This window comes from Panthera pardus, unplaced genomic scaffold, assembly GCF_024362965.1.
Source record: "Panthera pardus isolate Hobbes unplaced genomic scaffold, ASM2436296v1 HiC_scaffold_7, whole genome shotgun sequence".
Lineage (NCBI taxonomy): Eukaryota > Metazoa > Chordata > Mammalia > Carnivora > Felidae > Panthera > Panthera pardus.
In genome coordinates, this window is record NW_026527002.1 from 49,522,814 (window position 1) to 49,535,895 (window position 13,082).

A 13,082-nucleotide genomic window follows, 5' to 3' on the forward strand; every position below is an offset into this window, starting at 1 on the left:
TATAAGAAAGCGAGTGTGTGTATATATACATACATGTACACACATATATACACACACATACACAATGATCAGAACACTGCTCAGCACATAGTAACTGCTACGTGTTTGCTACTGATACAAACATGAGTTTACAATCCGTTTTTGTCTCTTGCTGTTTCGTATAGCATAGCTTGGTATTCAAAGACTAAATTGTAACTATTTAAAAATATTTCTACTTTAATAACCTGTGTGCAATTTGGGTGATTGCAATATGACTTTTTAAAAAGTAACCCTGACAATATATCATTCATACACACACACACACACACACACACACACACACACACACACACACACACATATATATAAAGGGAAAAAAATCAATATAGATGAGATACACAATACCATAGAGGTCCCTCATCTTCTACAGCAACGCTTCTCAAATTTGAATATGAAAGAAATCACCTGTGGATCTTGTTAAACTGGAGATGCTAATTCAGTCAGGGACAGGACCTGAGATTCCGCCATTTCTAACAAGTTCCCAGGTAGCACCAATGCAGCTGGCTCAAGAACAACACCATCAGTGGTCATGAATGAGCTTTCAGAAGTTCTGGAATTACACAATACCATATACAAAATTTTCTCTGAATGTGTATATGTGGATTATTTTCTGAGGAAAGGACCCACAGTTCTTACCACACTGTCAGGGGTGGGGGTGCAAGTAGGGGAGAGGGCAGGTAGAGAGTAAGAGAATTCACAGGAGAGGTGAGAAACACACGTCAGTTCCAAAGCTAATTGAAAAAAACCAATACTGTCACTATGAAAAAGGAAAGTTATTTGTAAAGACAAATATTTTATATTTGTATAACAATTAAAAAACTTAGAAGACTAACTGAAGAATCATAGACCAATCTAAATTATAGACAATTATAACTTAGAAGACTAAACTGAAGAATCTTTACATTTGAGAATAAAAACACAAGGATATAAAACTCTAAGAAATGAGAAAGATAAGGACAAGACATAAAATATTCACTAAAGAGCAGTTCTTAAAGTAGACAACTTATAGGATAATGGAGTTAAAACACATATACAGATACACACAATATACAAAACATATGCATGAAGCTATCTTTTTACCACACATCTAGGTATTTTCAGGTAAAATGCCTACCAAATACCAAACGGTAATAATAACATAAGATACATACATAAACACATACTGGTGAAAACTGTAAACTACAAAGATAAAAAGGAAATTCTTATAAGCTTCCAAAGGAACAAAGGAATGAGAATCAAAATGGCAACCTAAAGTTACAAGATGATAAAGTAATTCTGGATAGAATTCTGAATAGAAAAATACTGAAACCTGGAATTCTCCCCTCAGCCAAACCATTATTTAAGTGTGAACACAAAATAAAGAAACATTTTCAGCTGTGTACACCTAAGTATATATACAATCAATACATATTTCTTAGGGAGAAGGAGAATACAATTCAAGAATGTACTTTAGCAAAATTTAAAAAATCAAAGACTTCAAGAAACATAATATGGGATAAAGAAAATGATAAGGGAGGAGGAGATGAAAACTTAAGAAATCAAAATAATTAAGAATGGGGATGCAAATTTTAATGTAATTAATTTGGGAAAGTATTTTAATATCTTCTTTTTTGGCTTTATTATGTAAACTATCAAATAATACACAAAACAGTTTAGTAAGTTCTCATGTCTCATCCTCCCGAATTCCTGATAAGGGGTTAATATCCACAATATATAAAGAACTCCTATAACTCAACAAAAAGAGAATCCAACCCATTAAGAAATGATAAAGGATTTGGATAGACATTCACAAATAGCCAATAATGAAAAAAACTTCAACATCAATACTCCTTAGAAAAATGCAAATCAACACCACAATAAGATACCACTCACACCTACAGGGATGCCTGTAATGAAAAGAGGTCAATAACAAGCATTGGTGAAGATGTAGAGAAACTGGAGCTCTTACACATCGCTGGTAGGAGTGTAAAATTGTACAGCCATTTGGAAACCAGTTTGGCATTTCCTCATACAGGTAAATGAAGAATTACCACAAGATCCAGCAATTTTACTCCACGTATATACTCGAGAGAACTGAAAACAAATGTCCACACAAAAATGTACACAAATACTGACAGCTGCATTATTCACAAAAAGTGGAAACCACCCAAATGTTTGTCAGCTGATAAAGAGATAAACAAAATGTAGTTTATGCATACAATAAAATACTATTTGACTATAAAAAAGAATGAAGTATTGATTCAATACTTCAATAACATGCATGAACCATGAAAAGATTAAACCAGATGAAAGAAGGCAGACATGGAAGATCACATATTGTATGATCTCATTTATATGAAATGTCTAGAAAAGGCAAATCTTTAGTGACATAAAGCTAACAGTTGCCGAGGGCTAGGGGGAAGGGAATAGGGTGGTGATTGTTAATACATACAGGGTTTCCTTCCAGGCTGATGAAAATATTTCAGAATTAGATAGTGATAATAGGATAATTCTGTGAACATACAAGAAACAAATGAATTATACGCTTAAAAAGTCTGGACTTCAGTATATAAAATTGTCATTTAAAAAATCAGAATAGATTCATGCAAATATAACTGCTTAATCTTTGACAAAGGTGCAAAGGTAGTTCAACAGAAAAAGGACAGTCTTTTAAACAAATGGTGTTAGAACTACTTTTCATACAAAAAATGAGCCTCTTCTTAAAATTTACAATGTATAAAAAAATAAACTCAAAATGGATCTTAGACCTAAATGTATAACATAAAAATAAAACTTTCAGAAAAAAAAATAGGAGAAAACCTTTATGATCTGGGATTAAGCAAAGAGTTTTAGAAATGACACCAAAAACACAATTCATAAAATAAAAAACTGATAAATTGAATTTCATCAACTCAAAAACTTCTCATTTGCCCCTCATCCTTCTTCAGATGTGCATCCACCTCCACTAAGGTATCTTATTGGCTTATTTAGTCTTCAGGCCCATTCATTAGAAGGGATCTACTTCTTATAGGTCCATCTGTATTATCCTACTTAGTGACACAAAGTTTAACAATACTAGGAATGAGAAACATTTCTGCTGTCAGCAGGACAAAGTTAATTGTTGCTTTCCTATTATAAACACATACTCCTTTCCTAATCTTAAAAAGGAAAATAATCACAACTGAAATGCTAAAATCTTTTATCCTCTTCCTAACCACTGAAATAAAAAAAAAGTTTACAAACATATCTAAAAGGATTAAGAGATTAGGGATTAGATATGAAAATCAGGCAGGAAGAAAGGGGAGAGAGAAAGTTTATAGGAGAGAAAGGAGTGGAGGGAGGAAGAAATTTAGGATTATGTATCGATCTCATAAATACGAACACAAAGTCTTAAAAAAAATACTAAGTGTATTCCAGCAGATTAAAAGAAAATACATCATTACCAACTTGTTATGGCCTATTCCATCCTTCAATTTACTCCATTCATAGGAATTCACTTACTCAAGTACTATCTGTAATTATGTTAGATATGATTGCTTTGCCTAACACTGGCCCTCATAAACACCTTACGATCATCTTGGAAATGAAAAAACTATGTGACAAAATCAATACCAATTCTCAAAAACTTATTAATGTCGGTATTTTTAAAAATCTCCAATGTGATTAAAAATACCAGAAACTTATATAGCAAATATCACACTTAAAATTAAAAAAAAAAAAAAAATGGGGTATTTAATAGGTATCAACAATTGCAGATTATGGGGACCTTATTTGGATCCTGGTCCAAACACTGTCTAAAAATTCATGCTTATATGACAACCAGGGCCATATGTACATGGCTGGGTATTTGATGATAATTAGGAATTGTTAATGTTTTAAGTGTGAGGATGGTAATGAGCTTTTCTTTTCAAGCCATCACATCTTTTTTTTGTTGTTGTTGTTTTTTAAGTTTATTTATTTTGAGAGAGAGAGAGCAAGCAGGGGAGGGGCAGAGAGAAAGAGACTCTCAAGCAGCCTCCGTACTGTCAGTGTTGAGCTAGACGCGAGACTCAAACTGACTTGAACCAAAATCAAAGGTCAGGTGCTGAGCCGACCAACTGAGCCACCCAGGCACCCCTAAAGCCCTCACACCTTAAAGATACATACTGAAATATGAATAAATTAGCTGGGATTTGCTTCAAAATCATTTGTGTTTAGGAAGTGAGTAGAAGTCTAGATAAAACATGGCTGGCCATATAATAATTTTTTGAAGCTGGATATTGGGTATATCCGGTTAATTACAGTAGTTTCTCTATTCTTGAATATGTTTAGAATTTTCCAAAGTTTTAAAACTCTTTTTAATTATCAAACCCAAAGAAAAAAATTAAAGAACAAAAGCAGAAAACGCTAGAGAGAATATAAACTACCAGAGAACTTTCCATACATACTATTATCTAACATGATTCTATTTTTTAAAAAAGTACTTAGCTTTTAACGGAGATATACATACAAAAAAGTGCATTAATTGAATGTTTACAGTTCCACAAGTTATCACCAAAGAACCCCGAATCTGTGCAAACTCTCACTTAGGTCCAGAAACAGAACAGGACCAGCAGCTCAAAAGCTACCCTGCTCATCCTATCACAACCTCCCTGCTTCCCACTGACAGGGAACTACTCTCCTTGTATTCTAACTTCTTAAAGTTTTTTTTAATTTTTAAAAATGTTTATTTATTTTGAGAGAGTCCAAGAGACAGAGAGAGAGATTGAAAGAGAGAGAGCAGAAGAGGGGTAGGGATAGAGAGAATGTCAAGCTGTGAGTGCAGAGAGCTGGATGCTTAACCAACCGAGCCACTGAGGTGCCCCCTAACTTCTAAGATTGTGACCATATAGTAAATACTCTATAATTTTGTGTCTGACTGCTTTTGATCAACAAGTGAAATTCACCCATGCTACCTGTATCAGTAGTTTGTTCTTTTTCATTACTTTGTAGAAAGTTATTCTCAAAATATGGGCAGTGGATTCCTGGGAACCCCCAAAACCCCTTCAGAGTTCATTTAGATATGGTTTCAGATTCCATGTTGCAACTAAACTTAAGAAACTACTACTTCTCAAATTCTGGTGGCACATCAAAGAATATTCACATTTATCTGAAAAGGCTATTAAAATACTTCTCTTTTTATCGTAACACATCTATGTGAGACAAGCTTTCTTCCTACACTTCAACTAAAACATGTCACAGTGCACTGACTGCAGATACAGACATGGGAAATCACCTGTTTTCTATTAAGTCAGACATGATCGTAATTTGCAAAAATGTATAGCAATGCCATTCTTCTCACTAATTTTTGTTTGGAAAAAAACAGTTGTCATTTTACGTATTTTTATTTAATGTATGCTATTTATGGTCACATGTACTGGATTTCTCACTGTCATTTTAGATTTAATTGTGGAGTCCTGAAACCTACAAGTTTGAGAACTGTGGCTCTGCAATGTTCCCTTATGCTAATACACCATAATTAACTCATCTATTCTACTGCCCATGGACACAGGGGCTGGGTTTAGTCCAGGACTATAGCAAATAAGGATACTATGAATAATCTTGTACCTGTCTTTTGTCAGACATTATGTGCCCACTTCTGTTGAGTTTATACCTTGGAGGAGAATTGCTAGATCACAGGGCATGTTTATATACAACTTTAATAGATATGATTTCCAAAGTGGCTAATAAGCATTTGAAATGTGGTTACTCTAATTAAGATGGGTTACAGGTATAAAACTTACATTGTATTTTGAAGACTTAATATAAAAAACACTGTAGAATACCTCAGTAATTCTATTCTATTGATTATATGTTAAAATGATAGTATTTTAGATATACAGTATTGAGTTAAATAATTATTAACATTAATGACACTTGTTCCTTTTTTTTTAATGTGGCTACTAGAAAATTTAAAACTAGGTATATGACTTACATTTGAGGTTCACATTATCTATCTGTGGGACAGTGCTGCTCCAGGAGGAAACAGAGGTAAAAGAGCCCAATAACAATACTGTATAGAAGAAGTGAGATGCTTCTCAGAAGGGCACCTTTAAGGAAGACTCCCCAAAGGAGGGAGTATCTAAAGGAAAGCCAAAGGACATGCAGGAGTTAGCTTAGCAAAGAAAGTGATAGAGGAAGGAAGGGAAGGGGCAGAGGGAACAGAATGTGCAAAGGCCAGGAGATAAGAGAACTGTGTTCAGTATAGCAGAAACATGGTGGAAGGTAGGGAGTGGTGAAGGGAAGTAACAAGAGACGAAAAAGGTAAAAACTAGCCAGATTATGAAGGACCGAGTGAATTATGCTTGTATTTTAAGAACAGGGAACTACTGTTGGGTTTTAAGCAAGAAAGTTACATAACTGTATCTGTACTTTAGAAAAGCCACTCTGGCTGCTGCTGTGTATCTGATTAAATCTGAACAAGACTAGGGGCGCCTGGGTGGCTTGGTCGGTTGAGCGTCCGACTTCGGCTCAGGTCATGATCTCGTGGTCCATGAGTTCGAGCCCCGCGTCAGGCTCTGTGCTGACTGCTCAGAGCCTGGAGCCTGTCTCAGATTCTGTGTCTCCCTCTCTCTCTGCCCCTCCCCTGTTCATGCTTTGTCTCTCTCCCTGTCTCAAAAATAAATAAATGTTAAAAAAAAAATTAAAAAAAAAATCTGAACAAGACTAGAGTCATGATTAGTTGGGAGCTGTTACAATAACGTAGACAAAAAAAAGAAAACAAAAATGATGGGCCTGTACACAAAGAGTAGAGAACACAGCAGTAGAGGTATGTGAACCTTAGGCAAAATCACTGCTATCAAATTCAGTTTCCTCTATACCTACCCTCATATTCTAAGTCTTGGTGAAAAGTTTTAGTGTCACTAGAATGGGCAATAATAATTTCAAGAAACTGATTTTTAATTCAGAATATACAGGATTTTCTCCAATTTGCTAACTTAACACCTAAATGATGCTTTAATAATCAATGAAATTAAGTTAAGGAAAGGCTTGCTTTCTTACTTAAGAGGTAAATCTCAACTACCAAATGTGGTACTGTGCGCTATGTAATGTATTCAGCATTAAAAGACTAGCACAATTTCCTGTTTCTCTAAAAACTGAAATGTAAGTAAATTAAAGGTAGATACCAATTTACTCTCATTCAGTGGTACAAACGTGAGTGTCAAACCATTTCGCTTCTTCACTAAACTGATACTAGCAGGGCAGTGAGTTATCAAATATTTAAAAGTCAACTATAAAACTACTTTGTCAGCTTCATTTATTTTGAAATTTTGGGACCTTCTAAAGTTGTATCCTCTGTAAATAAACTGCAACCCAGGGGAATAAAGACAAAAAAGGTCACTTAATTTTTTGTTGCCCTTTCTAAGACATAAAGCAATCTTTAATTGACCACTTAATATAAAGCATTTAACTTGGGCAAACAGGTCCTTGAAATCTAACTTTTGTTCTATCCTTTGCTTCTTACCTGAAATACTCTTCTTTTCTTATTTTTTAATGTTTGTTTATTTTTGAGAGAGAGATGAAATACTTTTAAAACACTGTAGAAAGTTATGTTCTATACTTATTTCATTGACAAAACTGATGGTCTTCAGAACTGGGTTCTCCACAGGCCACTTGTTAAGCCTCTCCCCTAACTGAAATCCTCATTCCTTCTTGTCATGTGTTGTAGAGCTGTTCACCACAATACCCCTTCTTGGACTGAGTGTTCTTAGCCTTCCCTTTTCTAGACTGAATAATAGAAACTTACCTTCCTAATGACCTAAACTGCTCTAATGAACTGTGGAACCTCTCCTCTCTCCTCCACTCGCCAGATCCCATGTCATGTTACTTTAAGAAATCTCTATCTTCCCACCCTGAAACTTAGAGGCCTAAGTACACTGGAGCCAGTATTTTCCTCCTTCCCTCTTGTGACAAGAGAGGAAGCATCCCTTTCTTTCCTAGCAAAAAGCCAATCCATACTCTTCTATCTGCACTATTACTACCTTTGTCCAAACTCCCAAGTCTCTCACCTGGATCACAGCCAAAGCCTGATCACCCCATCTCTACTCTTGTCTACTTCACAAGTCTCCACACAGCGGGCAAAAGTGACTCTTTTCAAACCGTAAATCATACCAGGTCCACTTAAACCTCTTATATAGTTACACTTAAAATAAACCCAAACTCTTTACCACGGTTTCCAAAGCCCTGAGTTCTTGCCTAAGATTCTAAGCTCACCTTGTCGGTCTCCCTTATGACCACTGTGCTCCATCCACACTGGTTTTATTCATTTACCTACAACACATCAGCTCTTCTACATCAGCACCTGCTTGATTCTGGGTCTTTCAAACATGGTTCCCAAGTGCAAGGATCTCTTTTCCCAATCATAATATGGTTAGCCATCCTTTGGGTCTTACAAATGTCTCCGCAAGGAAGTCTTCTAATTACCCTGTGTCTGTTATTCACTATCTCAGCCTCTTGTGAGTTTCTTACTGTAACTTACTCACTAGACTATAAACCTTATGAGGGCAGAAACTAGGTCCATCAGCTTGTTGTGCCTTACACAGTGCCAGACAAAAGCAAACGCTCAAGGAATATTTGCTAACTGAACGAATGAGTAAAGAGACAGGATTAGGTTGCAATCCCAGCTCTACTACTCCTTAGTGGTTGGATCTTAGATAAGGCACAACCTTTCTGAGCTTCAATTTTCTCTTCTATAGAAAAGGGGCAAACACCTGATAGGACTGCTGAATAAGACCTACTGAAGATTAACTGGCAATAAATAAAAACCAAGCACAGAATCTGAACTTAATAAATGTTACAAACTTAATTTAATAAACATTAGTTTCCTTCCCTTCTTTCTTTTGCTTAGACAGTGATAATTCCTTAAGCTAATTCAGTATTGAAAATATGCATAGAAAGATAGATCTATATATAAACCTATTGTTGCATATACTTAAAAGACTGATGATATGCATCTCAACAGATGGACTGGTAACTTGTATTTGCAGGATCTAATCCTATGCTTTAGAAAATGGGACTAAGTAGTGTACATCTATTACTCACTTCTCCCCAAAAAACGGTGGGGGTGGGGGAGGGGGAGGAGAAAAAGAAAACAAGAGGGAAAGGTGACCTTAGAAATTAGAGATCATTAACTCAACTTCAATTCCTAGGTTTAGAACAACCTCCACTTACCTATAAAGACTTGCAGAAAGAACAAGATTAATACTTATTCTAAAATAAAAACATGTTCTATTTGCTTAAATCTATACAAATCTCATCTATATTTACTTACCTCCCTTTTTTACCTTTCATTCTTTAAACTGTAAGAGCATTGAGAAAAGAAAAAGAAAAAAAACAAGAAAAAACCTCAACTACAAAAATCAGACACACAAAAAGGTTTCACTGTTCCCTTAATTTCTTGATAAGCTTTAAATGGTCTAACCACAAAAGTCAGTCTTTTCTTTCCATTTTCTTTAACTGCTGCTCACTTTTCAGCCTGACATCACTTTTATGTTTTTGTCAGAGATTTTACTTTCTAGGAACCTTCTAAACCATTTATGATACATCATTCAAATCTCCACCATATTCTTCCTAGAACATAGCTAGCCCTCTGAAAGTGGTCATTTAATAGTCTCTGCCCGATAACTGCTAATAATTTTTAAGAAATGTGCTGTATACCTTCATATTCTCCCCAGGATATGGATATAATTTAGATTCTAAACCCAAGGAAGGGTTTATGTTAAGCAATTAATTCAGTTTTATTCAACATATTTTATGTAATCAAGCTTGACTTTTTTAGAAGTAATTGGAATCTGGTTTAGATTTTTTTCCTCACGTTCCAGTTATTTCTACAACCTTTCTAAAATTGGAACTTCTAGTCTATCCTTAAACTGGAAATTTATAAAATGCTGTTGAATGTTCCACAAAATTCATGGGAAAAGATTTACCATTAGATAGAAAATGCAAGGTAAAAAGAGTATTTTATGTTACCACAACCCTCTGTAACAGTACTGTGTATGGTAAAGACTTTTGACTATAATTAGCCGAAAACCAGTTCAAAGAAGAATTTTATCACAGGCCAGTCATGTATGCCAAGAAGAGTTCTTATTGCTATCAAATGCTCTGGCAGCAAGTAGCCACAAACTAACCACCTGCAGTTCTCCAAGGCTATTGTAAAATGATATACAAATACCACAAACATTTCAAATTACATTTTAAAACTTCATCTAGGGCCATGTTCTCACACTAGGAACTGCAATCTATTAATGGGTCCAAAATAATGAGTCCAACCAGCAAATGAAGAATGTTGGGTGCATCACAGGTAGTAAAAGTGTTATTTCATGGTCTTCGTTTTGTTCTGTGTACTGGGAGTAACATAAAATGTATTTTAAGGGTGGGTTTCAGTAAGGAAAAAAAAGTTAGAAAACACTGATCGGGAAGTGGAAAAAGGATAAAGCAATGGAACTGTTACAATTACCAACTTATGGCTTGGGAGATGAGCCAACCAACAGCTTCTGTTGACTAGGAGACAGTTTCTGGAAACCTCCATGCACTTGCAAAAGCCAGACATCCCCATGTGAGATCTGAAAAAGCACCTTCTCCTATAGTCGGCCTAGGACAGTGCCCAGCAAAGCTCACAGTTGTTTCCACTAATGTTCTTATTCCTTCCAAATTCCAAAGACAGAAGTCAACTTTTACTTTTACTAACTCTCACGGACATTCAATAGTTAAGTTATACATCTAAGATAGAGCAGCTCCTGAAAGATAATTATTGGTTCTCAAACGACTTTTTTTTTTTTTAATGTTTTTTCATTTATTTATTTTTGAGAGAGAGAGCACAAGTGGGGAGGGTCAGAGAGAGAAGGAGACAGAATCCGAAGCAGGCTCCAGGCTCTGAGCTGTCAGCACAGAGACCGACGCGGGGCTCGAACCCACAAACTGTGAGATCATGACCTGAGCCAAAGTCGGACGTTTAACTGACTTAGCCACCCAGGCACCCCACCAAACAGCTACTTCTAAAAAACATTACTATACTCCATATCACAATTTAGAGTTTCAAGTAAGGCCTTAACATTCAGAAAAGTAACTTGGAAGTCAAACAGTCACACTATTCCACTAATATGGTCACATTTAACAGTCACAAACATAGGCCACTAAAATGGCCATGTGAAGAGAATAAAAGCCAAAATAAACAGATTTATTTTATTTATTTGAGAGAGAAAGAGTGCAGCCCTGAGCAAGGTGGGGGGGGGGGGGCGGGGGAGGAGAGGGGGACAAGGGGAGAGAGGGAGGGAGGGAGAAGGAGAGGGAGAGAATCTTAAGCAGGCTCGGCGTTCAGCTCCATCCCACAACCCTGGGATCTTGATCTGAGCCAAAATCAAGAGTACGACACTCAACTGACTGAGCCACCCAAGCGCCCCCAGATTTTTTAAAAAGATACATGAAATGTTCCAAGATTCAAGACACAACCCGGAGCCATTTATTACTGCCATTAATGCAGAAGACTCATTCTGTGAAGAGTTAGTTTGGAACTGCCTACATATTGAGCAACCTGCTTTTTTTCACTGAGCCATGTTAAGAGTTACTCTCAACACTCAGTTGTTTTAACAATAATTGCTAATTATTTTTGAAGCCATTTAAAAACACGTTTTGATGCATAAGGTGCAGTTTCATAAATTACACCTAATATCTGTTCTAAAGGCCCAGTGTGATGAGTATTTCTCAGTAATACTCCTCACTAGGCATATTCAAGTTAAACAAACCCCACTATTTATATAGAAGCACATCCCCCCATATTATTGTTATAGCTTTTTTTTTTTTCCTCATATAAACCCACATACGGCTGGAGAGACAAAAGAGGACAAAAGTATAGCTGTAAAGAGAACTTCCCCAGTTACAGGGTGAAGGGTCTCTGCTCACATAGTTTTAATATTCTGCCTGGCTCACTACCTCCTTTTTTCTTATACTTTGAAACTTGCTGTGGCTGGAGACATCAACCCTGGCACAATTACTTGCTAGTTTCATAACATGGTCCCACACTGCTGGAAAAGGAGTTTCCTTCTTTGCCTACCAACAGTTCGTCACTAAACATAAATTCCAAAAAGATAAATCTTTGATAAGCACCTACTAGAAAGTCGTTTTGTGTACAAGTACAAAAGAATGTACCAAGACAAATTACAAGGTTCACAGCCTCTTATCCCTGGAGGCAAAAAGACTTTTAGTTCAAACACTAATGACACAGATTTTCATGAAAGAGCTAAAAGAGCTCATTTATTTATCTATTCTGATCAGACATCACTAGGATTCAATTCTGACTATAGCAGAGGACAAAGCAGGACACTTCTAATCACCCCAGATTAAAGATGCCTTCTTGCTTTCTTCTCTCTTCTGGGCCATTACACCAAACCTAGGGCAGAACTATACCCACCTTCAGGCTAGAAGAAACAACATAATAGCTTATTGATCTCTGGTGTAGACCCAAACCCACAAGTCATCATGCAAGTGGGAATCACAGCTACTCGGTGCAACTAATACTCAAAAGTCACGCACAGGGTTTTCTGATCACACACAGGCATACCATTCACAATTACCACGTCGAATGCAAACCTTCCTCCGCCCTAAACAAACGAAAATGCACACTATATATAATGTATAATATATATAAAACAGTATAATAATACATTAATCAGATCAGGCAGAGAGCAACACATTTTGAATCACACTGAAAAACTATTTCGGTTGCTAGTAAATGTTAACTTACGGTCATTAAATTCATTTGCAGTAATTTCTCAGGTTCTAACAGTTACCTTCGCATTCGATTCCACAGATAAATGCTTCAAAAGTGGTAATATTGCTCATGAAGTACATACTGACTGAACTCCCATCACCATACCATTAGTGGAATTAGTGTTCGTGGCAAATGACTTAGATGTCTTATAAGTGAAATTTCTCAAGGAATGGCAACTCCTATTTACAGTATTTCCTTCTGAAGATATCAAAACACCACGCTAAGTAGTAAATGTTAAGCGTGTTCACAGAAACACCTTTTCAATGCGTTCAACTGATAA

General features: G+C 36.1%; 1 protein-coding gene across 2 annotated transcripts in view; it reads right to left on the minus strand.

Annotated features, from left to right (window-relative positions):
- The window catches only part of LRP12 (LDL receptor related protein 12), a 74,125-nt gene that overhangs the window by 60,016 nt on the left and 1,027 nt on the right, over positions 1-13,082 (minus strand). The window lies entirely within an intron of this gene.